Raw genomic sequence first — 18559 nt, forward strand, 5'->3', positions numbered from 1 at the left:
GGGGGCCTGCTTGCAGGTGCCCCTCACTGCTGGGGGGTGGGGGTGCTGGGGGACATGTGTCGGGGCCTGCCAGCAGGTGCCTGTCAATGATGGGGGGTGGGGGTGCTGGGGGACATGAGTGGGGGCCTGCTGGCAGGTGCCCCTCACTGCTGTGGGGTGGGGGTGCTGGGACACATGTGTCAGGGCCTGCTGCCAGGTGCCTGTCAATGATGGGGGGTGGGGGGGATGGGGGAAATGTGTCGGGGCCTGCTGGCAGGTGCCTGTCGATGATGGGGGGTGGGGGTGCTGGGAGACATGTGTCAGGGCCTGCTGGCAGGTGCCCCTCACTGCTGGGGGTTGGGGGTGCTGGGGGACATGTGTCGGGGCCTGCTGGAAGGTGCCTGTCAATGATGGGGGGGTGGGGGGATGGGGGACATGAGTGGGGGCCTGCTGGCAGGTGCCCCTCACTGCTGGGGGTGGGGGTGCTGGGGGACATGTGTTGGGGCCTGCTGGCAGGTGCTCTGCACTGCTGGGGGGTGGGGGTGCTGGGGGACATGTGTCGGGGCCTGCTGGCAGGTGCCCTGCACTGCTGGGGGGTGGGGGTGCAAGGGGACATGTGTGTGGGCCTGCTGGCAGGTGCCCCTCACTGTTGGGGGGTGGGGGTGCTGAGGGACATGTGTCGGGGCCTGCTGGCAGGTGCCCCTCACTGCTGGGGGGTGGGGGTGCTGGGGGACATGTGTCGGTGCCTGCTGGAAGGTGCCTGTCAATGATGGGGGGGTGGGGGGCTTGGGGGCCATGTATGGGGGCCTGCTGGCAGGTGTCCCTCACTGCTGGGGGGTGGGGGTGCTGGGGGACATGAGTGGGGGCCTGCTGGCAGGTGCCCCTCACTGCTGAGGGGTGGGGGTGCTGGGGGACATATGTTGGGGCCTGCTGGCAGGTGTCTGTCAATGATGAGGGGGTGGTGGGGCTGGGGGACATATGTCGGGGCCTGCTGGCAAGTGCCTGTCAATGATGGGGGGTGGAGGGTCAGGGGGACATGTGTCGGGCCTGCTGGCAGGTGCCCCTCACTGCTGGGGGGGTGGGGGTGCTGGGGGACATGTGTCGGGGCCTGCTGGCAGGTGCCTGTCAATGATGGGGGGTGGGTAGGCTGGAGGACATGAGTGGGGACCTGCTGGCAGGTGCCCCTGCACTGCTGGGGGGTGGGGGACGCTGGGGACATGTGTCGGGGCCTGCTGGCAGGTGCCCTGCACTGCTGGGGAGTGGGGGTGCTGGGGGACATGTGTCGGGGCCGGCTGGCAGGTGTCTGTCAATGATGGGGAGATGGGGGGCTGGGGGACATGTGTCGGGGCCTGCTGGCAGGTGCCCCTCACTGCTGGGGGGGTGGCAGTGCTGGGGGACATGTGTCGGGGCCTGATGGCAGGTGCCTGTCATTGATGGGGGGGTGGGAAATCTGGGGGACATGAGTGGGGGCCTGCTGGCAGGTGCCCCTGCACTTCTGTGGGGAGGGGCTGCTGGGGGACATGTGTCGGGGCCTGCTGGCAAGTGCCCTGCACTGCTGGGGGGTGGGTGTGCTGGGGACAGGAGTGGGGGCCTGCTGACAGGTGCCCCTCACTGCTGGGGGGTGGGGGTGCTGGGGGACATGTGTCGGGGCCTGCTGGCAGGTGCCCCTCACTGCTGGGTGGTGGGGGTGCTGGGGGACATGTGTCGGGGCCTGCTGGCAGGTGCCTGTCAATGATGGGGGGGTGGGGGGTTGGGGGACATGAGTGGGGGCCTGCTGGCAGGTGCCCCTTACTGCTGGGGGGTGGGGGTGCTGGGGGACATGAGTGGGGGCCTGCTGGCAGGTGTCTGTCAATGATGGGGGGGTGGGGGTGCTGGGGGACATGTGTCGGGGCCTGCTGGCAAGTGCCTGTCAATGATGGGGGGTGAGGGGGCTGGGGGACATGTGTTGGGGCCTGCTGGCAAGTGCCTGTCAATGATGGGGGGTGAGGGGGCTGGGGGACATGTGTCGGGGCCTCCTGGCAGGTGCCCCTCACTGCTGGGGGGGTGGGGGTGCCTGGGACATGTGTCAGGGCCTGCTGGCAGGTGCCTGTCAATGATGGGGGGTGGGGGGGCTGGGGGACATGAGTAAGGGCCTGCTGGCAGGTGCCCCTGCACTGCTGGGGGGTGGGGGTGCTGGGGGACATGTGTCGGGGCCTGCTGGCAGGTGCCCTGCACTGCTGGGGGTGGGGGTGCTGGGGGACATGTGTCGGGGCCTGCTGGCAGGTGCCCCTCACTGCTGGGTGGTGGGGGTGGTGGGGGACATGTGTCGGGGACTGCTGGCAGGTGCCTGTCAATGATGGGGGGGTGGGGGGTTGGGGGACATGAGTGGGGGCCTGCTGGCAGGTGCCCCTTACTGCTGGGGGGTGGGGGGTTGGGGGACATGAGCGGGGGCCTGCTGGCAGGTGCCCCCACTGCTGAGGGGTGGGGGTGCTGGGGGACATGTGTCGGGGTCTGCTGGCAGGTGTCTGTCAATGATGGGGGCGTGGGGTTGCTGGGGGACATGTGTCGGGGCCTGCTGGCAAGTGCCTGTCAATGATGTGGGGTGAGGGGGCTGGGGGACATGTGTCGGGGCCTGCTGGCAAGTGCCTGTCAATGATGGGGGGTGAGGGGGCTGGGGGACATGTGTCGGGGCCTGCTGGCAGGTGCCCCTCACTGCTGGGGGGGTGGGGGTGCCTGGGACATGTGTCAGGGCCTGCTGGCAGGTGCCTGTCAATGATGGGGGGTGGGGGGGCTGGGGGACATGAGTAAGGGCCTGCTGGCAGGTGCCCCTGCACTGCTGGGGAGTGGGGGTGCTGGGGGACATGTGTCGGGGCCTGCTGGCAGGTGCCCTGCACTGCTGGGGGTGGGGGTGCTGGGGGACATGTGTCGGGGCCTGCTGGCAGGTGTCCCTCACTGCTGGGGGGGTGGTGGTGCTGGGGGGCATGTGTCAGGGCCTGCTGGCAGGTGCCTGTCAATGATGGCAGGTGGGGGGGCTGGGGGACATGAGTGGGGGCCTGCTGGCAGGTGCCCCTGCACTGCTGGGTAATGGGGTGCTGGGGGACATGTGTCGGGGCCTGCTGGCAGGTGCCCTGCACTGCTGGGGGGTGGGGGTGCTGGGGGACATGTGTCGGGGCCTGCTGGCAGGTGCCCTGCACTGCTGGGGGTTGGCAGTGCTGGGGGACATGTGTCGGGGCCTGCTGGCAGGTGCCTTGCACTGCTGGGGGGCGGGGGTGCAAGGGGACATGTGTGGGACATGAGTGGGGGCCGGCTGGCAGGTGCCCCTCACTGCTGGGGGGTGGGGGTGCTGGGGGACATGTGTCAGGGCCTGCTGGCAAGTGCCTGTCAATGATGGGGGGTGAGGGGGCTGGGGGACATGTGTCGGGGCCTGCTGGCAAGTGCCTGTCAATGATGGGGGGTGAGGGGGCTGGGGGACATGTGTCGGGGCCTGCTGGCAGGTGCCCCTCACTGCTGGGGGGGTGGGGGTGCCTGGGACATGTGTCAGGGCCTGCTGGCAGGTGCCTGTCAATGATGGGGGGTGGGGGGGCTGGGGGACATGAGTAAGGGCCTGCTGGCAGGTGCCCCTGCACTGCTGGGGGGTGGGGGTGCTGGGGGACATGTGTCGGGGCCTGCTGGCAGGTGCCCTGCACTGCTGGGGGTGGGGGTGCTGGGGGACATGTGTCGGGGCCTGCTGGCAGGTGCCCCTCACTGCTGGGTGGTGGGGGTGCTGGGGGACATGTGTCGGGGCCTGCTGGCAGGTGTCTGTCAATGATGGGGGCGTGGGGTTGCTGGGGGACATGTGTCGGGGCCTGCTGGCAAGTGCCTGTCAATGATGGGGGGTGAGGGGGCTGGGGGACATGTGTCGGGGCCTGCTGGCAAGTGCCTGTCAATGATGGGGGGTGAGGGGGCTGGGGGACATGTGTCGGGGCCTGCTGGCAGGTGCCCCTCACTGCTGGGGGGGTGGGGGTGCCTGGGACATGTGTCAGGGCCTGCTGGCAGGTGCCTGTCAATGATGGGGGGTGGGGGGGCTGGGGGACATGAGTAAGGGCCTGTTGGCAGGTGCCCCTGCACTGCTGGGGAGTGGGGGTGCTGGGGGACATGTGTCGGGGCCTGCTGGCAGGTGCCCTGCACTGCTGGGGGTGGGGGTGCTGGGGGACATGTGTCGGGGCCTGCTGGCAGGTGTCCCTCACTGCTGGGGGGGTGGTGGTGCTGGGGGGCATGTGTCAGGGCCTGCTGGCAGGTGCCTGTCAATGATGGCAGGTGGGGGGGCTGGGGGACATGAGTAAGGGCCTGCTGGCAGGTGCCCCTGCACTGCTGGGGAGTGGGGGTGCTGGGGGACATGTGTCGGGGCCTGCTGGCAGGTGCCCTGCACTGCTGGGGGTGGGGGTGCTGGGGGACATGTGTCGGGGCCTGCTGGCAGGTGTCCCTCACTGCTGGGGGGGTGGTGGTGCTGGGGGGCATGTGTCAGGGCCTGCTGGCAGGTGCCTGTCAATGATGGCAGGTGGGGGGGGGCTGGGCGACATGAGTGGGGGCCTGCTGGCAGGTGCCCCTGCACTGCTGGGTGATGGGGTGCTGGGGGACATGTGTCGGGGGCCTGCTGGCAGGTGCCCTGCACTGCTGGGGGGTGGGGTGCTGGGGGACATGTGTCGGGGCCTGCTGGCAGGTGCCCTGCACTGCTGGGGGTTGGCAGTGCTGGGGGACATGTGTTGGGGCCTGCTGGCAGGTGCCTTGCACTGCTGGGGGGCGGGGGTGCAAGGGGACATGTGTGGGACATGAGTGGGGGCCGGCTGGCAGGTGCCCCTCACTGCTGGGGGGTGGGGGTGCTGGGGGACATGTGTCGGGGCCTGCTGGCAGGTGCCCTGCACTGCTGGGGGTTGGGGGTGCTGGGGGACATGTGTCGGGGCCTGCTGGCAGGTGCCCTGCACTGCTGGGGGGTGGGGGTGCAAGGGGACATGTGTGGGACATGAGTGGGGGCCTGCTGGCAGGTGCACTGCACTGCTGGGGGGTGGGGGTGCTGGGGGACATGTGTTGTGGCCTGCTGGCAGGTGCCCCTCACTGCTGGGGGGTGGGGGTGCTGGGGACATGTGTCGGGGCCTGCTGGCAGGTGGCCCTCACTGCTGGTGGTTGGGGGTGCTGGGGGACATGTGTCGGGGCCTGCTGGTAGGTGCCCCTCACTGCTGGCGGGGGTGGGGGTGCTGGGGGACATGTGTCGGGGCCTGTGGGTGCTGGGGGACATGTGTCGGGGCCTGCTCGCAGGTGCCTGTCAATGGTGGGGGTTGGAGGGGCTGGGGGACATGAGTGGGGGCCAGCTGGCAGGTGCCCCTGCACTGCTGGGGGGTGGGGGTGCTGAGGGACAAGTGTCGGGGCCTGCTGGCAGGTGCCCTGCACTGCTGGGGGGTGAGGGTGCTGGGGGACATGTGTAGGGGCCTGCTGGCAGGTGCCCTGCACTGCTGGGGGGTGGGGGTGCTGGGGGACAGGTGTCGGGGCCTGCTGGCAGGTGCCCTGCACTGCTGGGGCGTGGGGGTGCAAGGGGACATGTGTGGGACATGAGTGGGGGCCTGCTGGCAGGTGCCCCTCACTGCTGGGGGGTGGGGGTGCTGGGGGACATGTGTTGGGGCCTGCTGGCAGGTGCCCTGCACTTCTGGGGGGTGGAGCTGCTGGGGGACATGTGTCGGGGCCTGCTGGCAGGTGCCCTGCACTGCTGGGGGTTGGGGGTGCAAGGGGACATGTGTGGGACATGAGTGGGGGCCTGCTGGCAGGTGCCCTGCACTGCTAGCGGGTGGGGGTGCTGGGGGACATGTGTCGGGGCCTGCTGGCAGGTGCCCTGCACTGCTGTGGGATGGGGGTGCAAGGGGACATGTGTGGGACATGAGTGGGGGCCTGCTGGCAGGTGCCCCTCACTGCTGGGGGTTGGGGGTACTGGGAGACATGTGTTTGGGCCTGCTGGCAGGTGCCCTGCACTGCTGTGGGGTGGGGGTGCAAGGGGACATGTGTGGGACATGAGTGGGGGCCTGCTGGCAGGTGCCCCTCACTGCTGGGGGTTGGGGGTGCTGGGGGACATGAGTGGGGGCCTGCTGGCAGGTGCCCCTCACTGCTGGGGGGTGGGGGTGCTGGGGGACATATGTTGGGGCCTGCTGGCAGGTGCCTGTCAATGATGGGGGGGTGGGGTTGCTGGGAGACATGAGTGGGGGCCTGCTGGCAGGTGCCCCTCACTGCTGGGGGGTGGGGGTGCTGGGGGACATATGTTGGGGCCTGCTGGCAAGTGCCTGTCAATGATGGGGGGTGAGGGGGCTGGGGGACATGTGTCGGGGCCTGCTGGCAAGTGCCTGTCAATGATGGGGGGTGAGGGGGCTGGGGGACATGTGTCGGGGCCTGCTGGCAGGTGCCCCTCACTGCTGGGGGGGTGGGGGTGCTGGGGGGCATGTGTCAGGGCCTGCTGGCAGGTGCCTGTCAATGATGGCAGGTGGGGGGGCTGGGGGACATGAGTGGGGGCCTGCTGGCAGGTGCCCCTGCACTGCTGGGTGATGGGGTGCTGGGGGACATGTGTCGAGGCCTGCTGGCAGGTGCCCTGCACTGCTGGGGGGTGGGGGTGCTGGGGGACATGTGTCGGGGCCTGCTGGCAGGTGCCCTGCACTGCTGGGGGTTGGCAGTGCTGGGGGACATGTGTCGGCGCCTGCTGGCAGGTGCCTTGCACTGCTGGGGGGCGGGGGTGCAAGGGGACATGTGTGGGACATGAGTGGGGGCCGGCTGGCAGGTGCCCCTCACTGCTGGGGGGTGGGGGTGCTGGGGGACATGTGTCAGGGCCTGCTGGCAAGTGCCTGTCAATGATGGGGGGTGAGGGGGCTGGGGGACATGTGTCGGGGCCTGCTGGCAAGTGCCTGTCAATGATGGGGGTGAGGGGGCTGGGGGACATGTGTCGGGGCCTGCTGGCAGGTGCCCCTCACTGCTGGGGGGGTGGGGGTGCCTGGGACATGTGTCAGGGCCTGCTGGCAGGTGCCTGTCAATGATGGGGGGTGGGGGGGCTGGGGGACATGAGTAAGGGCCTGCTGGCAGGTGCCCCTGCACTGCTGGGGGGTGGGGGTGCTGGGGGACATGTGTCGGGGCCTGCTGGCGGGTGCCCTGCACTGCTGGGGGTGGGGGTGCTGGGGGACATGTGTCGGGGTCTGCTGGCAGGTGCCCCTCACTGCTGGGTGGTGGGGGTGCTGGGGGACATGTGTCGGGGACTGCTGGCAGGTGCCTGTCAATGATGGGGGGGTGGGGGGTTGGGGGACATGAGTGGGGGCCTGCTGGCAGGTGCCCCTTACTGCTGGGGGGGTGGGGGTGGTGGGGGACATGAGCGGGGGCCTGCTGGCAGGTGCCCCCACTGCTGAGGGGTGGGGGTGCTGGGGGACATGTGTCGGGGCCTGCTGGCAGGTGTCTGTCAATGATGGGGGCGTGGGGTTGCTGGGGGACATGTGTCGGGGCCTGCTGGCAAGTGCCTGTCAATGATGGGGGGTGAGGGGGCTGGGGGACATGTGTCGGGGCCTGCTGGCAAGTGCCTGTCAATGATGGGGGGTGAGGGGGCTGGGGGACATGTGTCGGGGCCTGCTGGCAGGTGCCCCTCACTGCTGGGGGGGTGGGGGTGCCTGGGACATGTGTCAGGGCCTGCTGGCAGGTGCCTGTCAATGATGGGGGGTGGGGGGGCTGGGGGACATGAGTAAGGGCCTGCTGGCAGGTGCCCCTGCACTGCTGGGGAGTGGGGGTGCTGGGGGACATGTGTCGGGGCCTGCTGGCAGGTGCCCTGCACTGCTGGGGGTGGGGGTGCTGGGGGACATGTGTCGGGGCCTGCTGGCAGGTGTCCCTCACTGCTGGGGGGGTGGTGGTGCTGGGGGGCATGTGTCAGGGCCTGCTGGCAGGTGCCTGTCAATGATGGCAGGTGGGGGGGGGCTGGGGGACATGAGTGGGGGCCTGCTGGCAGGTGCCCCTGCACTGCTGGGTGATGGGTGCTGGGGGACATGTGTCGGGGGCCTGCTGGCAGGTGCCCTGCACTGCTGGGGGGTGGGGGTGCTGGGGGACATGTGTCGGGGCCTGCTGGCAGGTGCCCTGCACTGCTGGGGGTTGGCAGTGCTGGGGGACATGTGTCGGGGCCTGCTGGCAGGTGCCTTGTACTGCTGGGGGGCGGGGGTGCAAGGGGATATGTGTGGGACATGAGTGGGGGCCGGCTGGCAGGTGCCCCTCACTGCTGGGGGGTGGGGGTGCTGGGGGACATGTGTCGGGGCCTGCTGGCAGGTGCCCTGCACTGCTGGGGGTTGGGGGTGCTGGGGGACATGTGTCGGGGCCTGCTGGCAGGTGCCCTGTACTGCTGGGGGGTGGGGGTGCAAGGGGACATGTGTGGGACATGAGTGGGGGCCTGCTGGCAGGTGCACTGCACTGCTGGGGGGTGGGGGTGCTGGGGGACATGTGTTGTGGCCTGCTGGCAGGTGCCCCTCACTGCTGGGGGGTGGGGGTGCTGGGGACATGTGTCGGGGCCTGCTGGCAGGTGGCCCTCACTGCTGGTGGTTGGGGGTGCTGGGGGACATGTGTCGGGGCCTGCTGGTAGGTGCCCCTCACTGCTGGCGGGGGTGGGGGTGCTGGGGGACATGTGTCGGGGCCTGTGGGTGCTGGGGGACATGTGTCGGGGCCTGCTCGCAGGTGCCTGTCAATGGTGGGGGTTGGAGGGGCTGGGGGACATGAGTGGGGGCCAGCTGGCAGGTGCCCCTGCACTGCTGGGGGGTGGGGGTGCTGAGGGACAAGTGTCGGGGCCTGCTGGCAGGTGCCCTGCACTGCTGGGGGGTGAGGGTGCTGGGGGACATGTGTAGGGGCCTGCTGGCAGGTGCCCTGCACTGCTGGGGGGTGGGGGTGCTGGGGGACAGGTGTCGGGGCCTGCTGGCAGGTGCCCTGCACTGCTGGGGCGTGGGGGTGCAAGGGGACATGTGTGGGACATGAGTGGGGGCCTGCTGGCAGGTGCCCCTCACTGCTGGGGGGTGGGTGTGCTGGGGGACATGTGTCGGGGCCTGCTGGCAGGTGCCCTGCACTTCTGGGGGGTGGAGCTGCTGGGGGACATGTGTCGGGGCCTGCTGGCAGGTGCCCTGCACTGCTGGGGGGTGGGGGTGCAAGGGGACATGTGTGGGACATGAGTGGGGGCCTGCTGGCAGGTGCCCTGCACTGCTAGCGGGTGGGGGTGCTGGGGGACATGTGTCGGGGCCTGCTGGCAGGTGCCCTGCACTGCTGTGGGATGGGGGTGCAAGGGGACATGTGTGGGACATGAGTGGGGGCCTGCTGGCAGGTGCCCCTCACTGCTGGGGGTTGGGGGTACTGGGAGACATGTGTTTGGGCCTGCTGGCAGGTGCCCTGCACTGCTGTGGGGTGGGGGTGCAAGGGGACATGTGTGGGACATGAGTGGGGGCCTGCTGGCAGGTGCCCCTCACTGCTGGGGGTTGGGGGTGCTGGGGGACATGAGTGGGGGCCTGCTGGCAGGTGCTCCTCACTGCTGGGGGGTGGGGGTGCTGGGGGACATATGTTGGGGCCTGCTGGCAGGTGCCTGTCAATGATGGGGGGGTGGGGGTGCTGGGAGACATGAGTGGGGGCCTGCTGGCAGGTGCCCCTCACTGCTGGGGGGTGGGGGTGCTGGGGGACATATGTTGGGGCCTGCTGGCAGGTGCCTGTCAATGATGGGGGCTGGGGGTGCTGGGAGACATGAGTGGGGGCCTGCTGGCAGGTGCCCCTCATTGCTGGGGGGTGGGGGTGCTGAGGGACATGTGTCGGGGCTGCTGCCAGGTGTCTGTCAATGATGGGGGCGTGGGGTTGCTGGGGGACATGTGTCGGGGCCTGCTGGCAAGTGCCTGTCAATGATGGGGGGTGAGGGGGCTGGGGGACATGTGTCGGGGCCTGCTGGCAAGTGCCTGTCAATGATGGGGGGTGAGGGGGCTGGGGGACATGTGTCGGGGCCTGCTGGCAGGTGCCCCTCACTGCTGGGGGGGTGGGGGTGCCTGGGACATGTGTCAGGGCCTGCTGGCAGGTGCCTGTCAATGATGGGGGGTGGGGGGGCTGGGGGACATGAGTAAGGGCCTGCTGGCAGGTGCCCCTGCACTGCTGGGGAGTGGGGGTGCTGGGGGACATGTGTCGGGGCCTGCTGGCAGGTGCCCTGCACTGCTGGGGGTGGGGGTGCTGGGGGACATGTGTCGGGGCCTGCTGGCAGGTGTCCCTCACTGCTGGGGGGGTGGTGGTGCTGGGGGGCATGTGTCAGGGCCTGCTGGCAGGTGCCTGTCAATGATGGCAGGTGGGGGGGCTGGGGGACATGAGTGGGGGCCTGCTGGCAGGTGCCCCTGCACTGCTGGGTGATGGGGTGCTGGGGGACATGTGTCGGGGCCTGCTGGCAGGTGCCCTGCACTGCTGGGGGTGGGGGTGCTGGGGGACATGTGTCGGGGCCTGCTGGCAGGTGCCCTGCACTGCTGGGGGTTGGCAGTGCTGGGGGACATGTGTCGGGGCCTGCTGGCAGGTGCCTTGCACTGCTGGGGGGCGGGGGTGCAAGGGGACATGTGTGGGACATGAGTGGGGGCCGGCTGGCAGGTGCCCCTCACTGCTGGGGGGTGGGGGTGCTGGGGGACATGTGTCGGGGCCTGCTGGCAGGTGCCCTGCACTGCTGGGGGTTGGGGGTGCTGGGGGACATGTGTCGGGGCCTGCTGGCAGGTGCCCTGCACTGCTGGGGGGTGGGGGTGCAAGGGGACATGTGTGGGACATGAGTGGGGGCCTGCTGGCAGGTGCACTGCACTGCTGGGGGGTGGGGGTGCTGGGGGACATGTGTTGTGGCCTGCTGGCAGGTGCCCCTCACTGCTGGGGGGTGGGGGTGCTGGGGACATGTGTCGGGGCCTGCTGGCAGGTGGCCCTCACTGCTGGTGGTTGGGGGTGCTGGGGGACATGTGTCGGGGCCTGCTGGTAGGTGCCCCTCACTGCTGGGGGGGGTGGGGGTGCTGGGGGACATGTGTCGGGGCCTGTGGGTGCTGGGGGACATGTGTCGGGGCCTGCTGGCAGGTGCCTGTCAATGGTGGGGGTTGGAGGGGCTGGGGGACATGAGTGGGGGCCAGCTGGCAGGTGCCCCTGCACTGCTGGGGGGTGGGGGTGCTGAGGGACAAGTGTCGGGGCCTGCTGGCAGGTGCCCTGCACTGCTGGGGGGTGAGGGTGCTGGGGGACATGTGTAGGGGCCTGCTGGCAGGTGCCCTGCACTGCTGGGGGGTGGGGGTGCTGGGGGACAGGTGTCGGGGCCTGCTGGCAGGTGCCCTGCACTGCTGGGGCGTGGGGGTGCAAGGGGACATGTGTGGGACATGAGTGGGGGCCTGCTGGCAGGTGCCCCTCACTGCTGGGGGTGCGGGTGCTGGGGGACATGTGTCGGGGCCTGCTGGCAGGTGTCCCTCACTGCTGGGGGGGTGGTGGTGCTGGGGGGCATGTGTCAGGGCCTGCTGGCAGGTGCCTGTCAATGATGGCAGGTGGGGGGGCTGGGGGACATGAGTGGGGGCCTGCTGGCAGGTGCCCCTGCACTGCTGGGTAATGGGGTGCTGGGGGACATGTGTCGGGGCCTGCTGGCAGGTGCCCTGCACTGCTGGGGGGTGGGGGTGCTGGGGGACATGTGTCGGGGCCTGCTGGCAGGTGCCCTGCACTGCTGGGGGTTGGCAGTGCTGGGGGACATGTGTCGGGGCCTGCTGGCTGGTGCCTTGCACTGCTGGGGGGCGGGGGTGCAAGGGGACATGTGTGGGACATGAGTGGGGGCCGGCTGGCAGGTGCCCCTCACTGCTGGGGGGTGGGGGTGCTGGGGGACATGTGTCAGGGCCTGCTGGCAAGTGCCTGTCAATGATGGGGGGTGAGGGGGCTGGGGGACATGTGTCGGGGCCTGCTGGCAAGTGCCTGTCAATGATGGGGGGTGAGGGGGCTGGGGGACATGTGTCGGGGCCTGCTGGCAGGTGCCCCTCACTGCTGGGGGGGTGGGGGTGCCTGGGACATGTGTCAGGGCCTGCTGGCAGGTGCCTGTCAATGATGGGGGGTGGGGGGGCTGGGGGACATGAGTAAGGGCCTGCTGGCAGGTGCCCCTGCACTGCTGGGGGGTGGGGGTGCTGGGGGACATGTGTCGGGGCCTGCTGGCAGGTGCCCTGCACTGCTGGGGGTGGGGGTGCTGGGGGACATGTGTCGGGGCCTGCTGGCAGGTGCCCCTCACTGCTGGGTGGTGGGGGTGCTGGGGGACATGTGTCGGGGCCTGCTGGCAGGTGTCTGTCAATGATGGGGGCGTGGGGTTGCTGGGGGACATGTGTCGGGGCCTGCTGGCAAGTGCCTGTCAATGATGGGGGGTGAGGGGGCTGGGGGACATGTGTCGGGGCCTGCTGGCAAGTGCCTGTCAATGATGGGGGGTGAGGGGGCTGGGGGACATGTGTCGGGGCCTGCTGGCAGGTGCCCCTCACTGCTGGGGGGGTGGGGGTGCCTGGGACATGTGTCAGGGCCTGCTGGCAGGTGCCTGTCAATGATGGGGGGTGGGGGGGCTGGGGGACATGAGTAAGGGCCTGTTGGCAGGTGCCCCTGCACTGCTGGGGAGTGGGGGTGCTGGGGGACATGTGTCGGGGCCTGCTGGCAGGTGCCCTGCACTGCTGGGGGTGGGGGTGCTGGGGGACATGTGTCGGGGCCTGCTGGCAGGTGTCCCTCACTGCTGGGGGGGTGGTGGTGCTGGGGGGCATGTGTCAGGGCCTGCTGGCAGGTGCCTGTCAATGATGGCAGGTGGGGGGGCTGGGGGACATGAGTAAGGGCCTGCTGGCAGGTGCCCCTGCACTGCTGGGGAGTGGGGGTGCTGGGGGACATGTGTCGGGGCCTGCTGGCAGGTGCCCTGCACTGCTGGGGGTGGGGGTGCTGGGGGACATGTGTCGGGGCCTGCTGGCAGGTGTCCCTCACTGCTGGGGGGGTGGTGGTGCTGGGGGGCATGTGTCAGGGCCTGCTGGCAGGTGCCTGTCAATGATGGCAGGTGGGGGGGGCTGGGCGACATGAGTGGGGGCCTGCTGGCAGGTGCCCCTGCACTGCTGGGTGATGGGGTGCTGGGGGACATGTGTCGGGGGCCTGCTGGCAGGTGCCCTGCACTGCTGGGGGGTGGGGGTGCTGGGGGACATGTGTCGGGGCCTGCTGGCAGGTGCCCTGCACTGCTGGGGGTTGGCAGTGCTGGGGGACATGTGTTGGGGCCTGCTGGCAGGTGCCTTGCACTGCTGGGGGGCGGGGGTGCAAGGGGACATGTGTGGGACATGAGTGGGGGCCGGCTGGCAGGTGCCCCTCACTGCTGGGGGGTGGGGGTGCTGGGGGACATGTGTCGGGGCCTGCTGGCAGGTGCCCTGCACTGCTGGGGGTTGGGGGTGCTGGGGGACATGTGTCGGGGCCTGCTGGCAGGTGCCCTGCACTGCTGGGGGGTGGGGGTGCAAGGGGACATGTGTGGGACATGAGTGGGGGCCTGCTGGCAGGTGCACTGCACTGCTGGGGGGTGGGGGTGCTGGGGGACATGTGTTGTGGCCTGCTGGCAGGTGCCCCTCACTGCTGGGGGGTGGGGGTGCTGGGGACATGTGTCGGGGCCTGCTGGCAGGTGGCCCTCACTGCTGGTGGTTGGGGGTGCTGGGGGACATGTGTCGGGGCCTGCTGGTAGGTGCCCCTCACTGCTGGCGGGGGTGGGGGTGCTGGGGGACATGTGTCGGGGCCTGTGGGTGCTGGGGGACATGTGTCGGGGCCTGCTCGCAGGTGCCTGTCAATGGTGGGGGTTGGAGGGGCTGGGGGACATGAGTGGGGGCCAGCTGGCAGGTGCCCCTGCACTGCTGGGGGGTGGGGGTGCTGAGGGACAAGTGTCGGGCCCTGCTGGCAGGTGCCCTGCACTGCTGGGGGGTGAGGGTGCTGGGGGACATGTGTAGGGGCCTACTGGCAGGTGCCCTGCACTGCTGGGGGGTGGGGGTGCTGGGGGACAGGTGTCGGGGCCTGCTGGCAGGTGCCCTGCACTGCTGGGGCGTGGGGGTGCAAGGGGACATGTGTGGGACATGAGTGGGGGCCTGCTGGCAGGTGCCCCTCACTGCTGGGGGGTGGGGGTGCTGGGGGACATGTGTCGGGGCCTGCTGGCAGGTGCCCTGCACTTCTGGGGGGTGGAGCTGCTGGGGGACATGTGTCGGGGCCTGCTGGCAGGTGCCCTGCACTGCTGGGGGTTGGGGGTGCAAGGGGACATGTGTGGGACATGAGTGGGGGCCTGCTGGCAGGTGCCCTGCACTGCTAGCGGGTGGGGGTGCTGGGGGACATGTGTCGGGGCCTGCTGGCAGGTGCCCTGCACTGCTGTGGGATGGGGGTGCAAGGGGACATGTGTGGGACATGAGTGGGGGCCTGCTGGCAGGTGCCCCTCACTGCTGGGGGTTGGGGGTACTGGGAGACATGTGTTTGGGCCTGCTGGCAGGTGCCCTGCACTGCTGTGGGGTGGGGGTGCAAGGGGACATGTGTGGGACATGAGTGGGGGCCTGCTGGCAGGTGCCCCTCACTGCTGGGGGTTGGGGGTGCTGGGGGACATGAGTGGGGGCCTGCTGGCAGGTGCCCCTCACTGCTGGGGGGTGGGGGTGCTGGGGGACATATGTTGGGGCCTGCTGGCAGGTGCCTGTCAATGATGGGGGGGTGGGGGTGCTGGGAGACATGAGTGGGGGCCTGCTGGCAGGTGCCCCTCACTGCTGGGGGGTGGGGGTGCTGGGGGACATATGTTGGGGCTGCTGGCAAGTGCCTGTCAATGATGGGGGGTGAGGGGGCTGGGGGACATGTGTCGGGGCCTGCTGGCAAGTGCCTGTCAATGATGGGGGGTGAGGGGGCTGGGGGACATGTGTCGGGGCCTGCTGGCAGGTGCCCCTCACTGCTGGGGGGGTGGGGGTGCCTGGGACATGTGTCAGGGCCTGCTGGCAGGTGCCTGTCAATGATGGGGGGTGGGGGGGCTGGGGGACATGAGTAAGGGCCTGCTGGCAGGTGCCCCTGCACTGCTGGGGAGTGGGGGTGCTGGGGGACATGTGTCGGGGCCTGCTGGCAGGTGCCCTGCACTGCTGGGGGTGGGGGTGCTGGGGGACATGTGTCGGGGCCTGCTGGCAGGTGTCCCTCACTGCTGGGGGGGTGGTGGTGCTGGGGGGCATGTGTCAGGGCCTGCTGGCAGGTGCCTGTCAATGATGGCAGGTGGGGGGGCTGGGGGACATGAGTGGGGGCCTGCTGGCAGGTGCCCCTGCACTGCTGGGTGATGGGGTGCTGGGGGACATGTGTCGAGGCCTGCTGGCAGGTGCCCTGCACTGCTGGGGGGTGGGGGTGCTGGGGGACATGTGTCGGGGCCTGCTGGCAGGTGCCCTGCACTGCTGGGGGTTGGCAGTGCTGGGGGACATGTGTCGGGGCCTGCTGGCAGGTGCCTTGCACTGCTGGGGGGCGGGGGTGCAAGGGGACATGTGTGGGACATGAGTGGGGGCCGGCTGGCAGGTGCCCCTCACTGCTGGGGGGTGGGGGTGCTGGGGGACATGTGTCAGGGCCTGCTGGCAAGTGCCTGTCAATGATGGGGGGTGAGGGGGCTGGGGGACATGTGTCGGGGCCTGCTGGCAAGTGCCTGTCAATGATGGGGGTGAGGGGGCTGGGGGACATGTGTCGGGGCCTGCTGGCAGGTGCCCCTCACTGCTGGGGGGGTGGGGGTGCCTGGGACATGTGTCAGGGCCTGCTGGCAGGTGCCTGTCAATGATGGGGGGTGGGGGGGCTGGGGGACATGAGTAAGGGCCTGCTGGCAGGTGCCCCTGCACTGCTGGGGGGTGGGGGTGCTGGGGGACATGTGTCGGGGCCTGCTGGCGGGTGCCCTGCACTGCTGGGGGTGGGGGTGCTGGGGGACATGTGTCGGGGTCTGCTGGCAGGTGCCCCTCACTGCTGGGTGGTGGGGGTGCTGGGGGACATGTGTCGGGGACTGCTGGCAGGTGCCTGTCAATGATGGGGGGGTGGGGGGTTGGGGGACATGAGTGGGGGCCTGCTGGCAGGTGCCCCTTACTGCTGGGGGGGTGGGGGTGGTGGGGGACATGAGCGGGGGCCTGCTGGCAGGTGCCCCCACTGCTGAGGGGTGGGGGTGCTGGGGGACATGTGTCGGGGCCTGCTGGCAGGTGTCTGTCAATGATGGGGGCGTGGGGTTGCTGGGGGACATGTGTCGGGGCCTGCTGGCAAGTGCCTGTCAATGATGGGGGGTGAGGGGGCTGGGGGACATGTGTCGGGGCCTGCTGGCAAGTGCCTGTCAATGATGGGGGGTGAGGGGGCTGGGGGACATGTGTCGGGGCCTGCTGGCAGGTGCCCCTCACTGCTGGGGGGGTGGGGGTGCCTGGGACATGTGTCAGGGCCTGCTGGCAGGTGCCTGTCAATGATGGGGGGTGGGGGGGCTGGGGGACATGAGTAAGGGCCTGCTGGCAGGTGCCTGTCAATGATGGGGGGTGGGGGGGCTGGGGGACATGAGTAAGGGCCTGCTGGCAGGTGCCCCTGCACTGCTGGGGAGTGGGGGTGCTGGGGGACATGTGTCGGGGCCTGCTGGCAGGTGCCCTGCACTGCTGGGGGTGGGGGTGCTGGGGGACATGTGTCGGGGCCTGCTGGCAGGTGTCCCTCACTGCTGGGGGGGTGGTGGTGCTGGGGGGCATGTGTCAGGGCCTGCTGGCAGGTGCCTGTCAATGATGGCAGGTGGTGGGGGCTGGGGGACATGAGTGGGGGCCTGCTGGCAGGTGCCCCTGCACTGCTGGGTGATGGGGTGCTGGGGGACATGTGTCGGGGGCCTGCTGGCAGGTGCCCTGCACTGCTGGGGGGTGGGGGTGCTGGGGGACATGTGTCGGGGCCTGCTGGCAGGTGCCCTGCACTGCTGGGGGTTGGCAGTGCTGGGGGACATGTGTCGGGGCCTGCTGGCAGGTGCCTTGCACTGCTGGGGGGCGGGGGTGCAAGGGGACATGTGTGGGACATGAGTGGGGGCCGGCTGGCAGGTGCCCCTCACTGCTGGGGGGTGGGGGTGCTGGGGGACATGTGTCGGGGCCTGCTGGCAGGTGCCCTGCACTGCTGGGGGTTGGGGGTGCTGGGGGACATGTGTCGGGGCCTGCTGGCAGGTGCCCTGCACTGCTGGGGGGTGGGGGTGCAAGGGGACATGTGTGGGACATGAGTGGGGGCCTGCTGGCAGGTGCACTGCACTGCTGGGGGGTGGGGGTGCTGGGGGACATGTGTTGTGGCCTGCTGGCAGGTGCCCCTCACTGCTGGGGGGTGGGGGTGCTGGGGACATGTGTCGGGGCCTGCTGGCAGGTGGCCCTCACTGCTGGTGGTTGGGGGTGCTGGGGGACATGTGTCGGGGCCTGCTGGTAGGTGCCCCTCACTGCTGGCGGGGGTGGGGGTGCTGGGGGACATGTGTCGGGGCCTGTGGGTGCTGGGGGACATGTGTCGGGGCCTGCTCGCAGGTGCCTGTCAATGGTGGGGGTTGGAGGGGCTGGGGGACATGAGTGGGGGCCAGCTGGCAGGTGCCCCTGCACTGCTGGGGGGTGGGGGTGCTGAGGGACAAGTGTCGGGGCCTGCTGGCAGGTGCCCTGCACTGCTGGGGGGTGAGGGTGCTGGGGGACATGTGTAGGGGCCTGCTGGCAGGTGCCCTGCACTGCTGGGGGGTGGGGGTGCTGGGGGACAGGTGTCGGGGCCTGCTGGCAGGTGCCCTGCACTGCTGGGGCGTGGGGGTGCAAGGGGACATGTGTGGGACATGAGTGGGGGCCTGCTGGCAGGTGCCCCTCACTGCTGGGGGGTGGGGGTGCTGGGGGACATGTGTCGGGGCCTGCTGGCAGGTGCCCTGCACTTCTGGGGGGTGGAGCTGCTGGGGGACATGTGTCGGGGCCTGCTGGCAGGTGCCCTGCACTGCTGGGGGGTGGGGGTGCAAGGGGACATGTGTGGGACATGAGTGGGGGCCTGCTGGCAGGTGCCCTGCACTGCTAGCGGGTGGGGGTGCTGGGGGACATGTGTCGGGGCCTGCTGGCAGGTGCCCTGCACTGCTGTGGGATGGGGGTGCAAGGGGACATGTGTGGGACATGAGTGGGGGCCTGCTGGCAGGTGCCCCTCACTGCTGGGGGTTGGGGGTACTGGGAGACATGTGTTTGGGCCTGCTGGCAGGTGCCCTGCACTGCTGTGGGGTGGGGGTGCAAGGGGACATGTGTGGGACATGAGTGGGGGCCTGCTGGCAGGTGCCCCTCACTGCTGGGGGTTGGGGGTGCTGGGGGACATGAGTGGGGGCCTGCTGGCAGGTGCCCCTCACTGCTGGGGGGTGGGGGTGCTGGGGGACATATGTTGGGGCCTGCTGGCAGGTGCCTGTCAATGATGGGGGGGTGGGGGTGCTGGGAGACATGAGTGGGGGCCTGCTGGCAGGTGCCCCTCACTGCTGGGGGGTGGGGGTGCTGGGGGACATATGTTGGGGCCTGCTGGCAGGTGCCTGTCAATGATGGGGGGGTGGGGGTGCTGGGAGACATGAGTGGGGGCCTGCTGGCAGGTGCCCCTCATTGCT

Source organism: Ambystoma mexicanum, chromosome 1q (genome assembly GCF_040938575.1).
Source record: "Ambystoma mexicanum isolate Mex_15411 chromosome 1q, UKY_AmexF1_1, whole genome shotgun sequence".
Taxonomy (NCBI): domain Eukaryota; kingdom Metazoa; phylum Chordata; class Amphibia; order Caudata; family Ambystomatidae; genus Ambystoma; species Ambystoma mexicanum.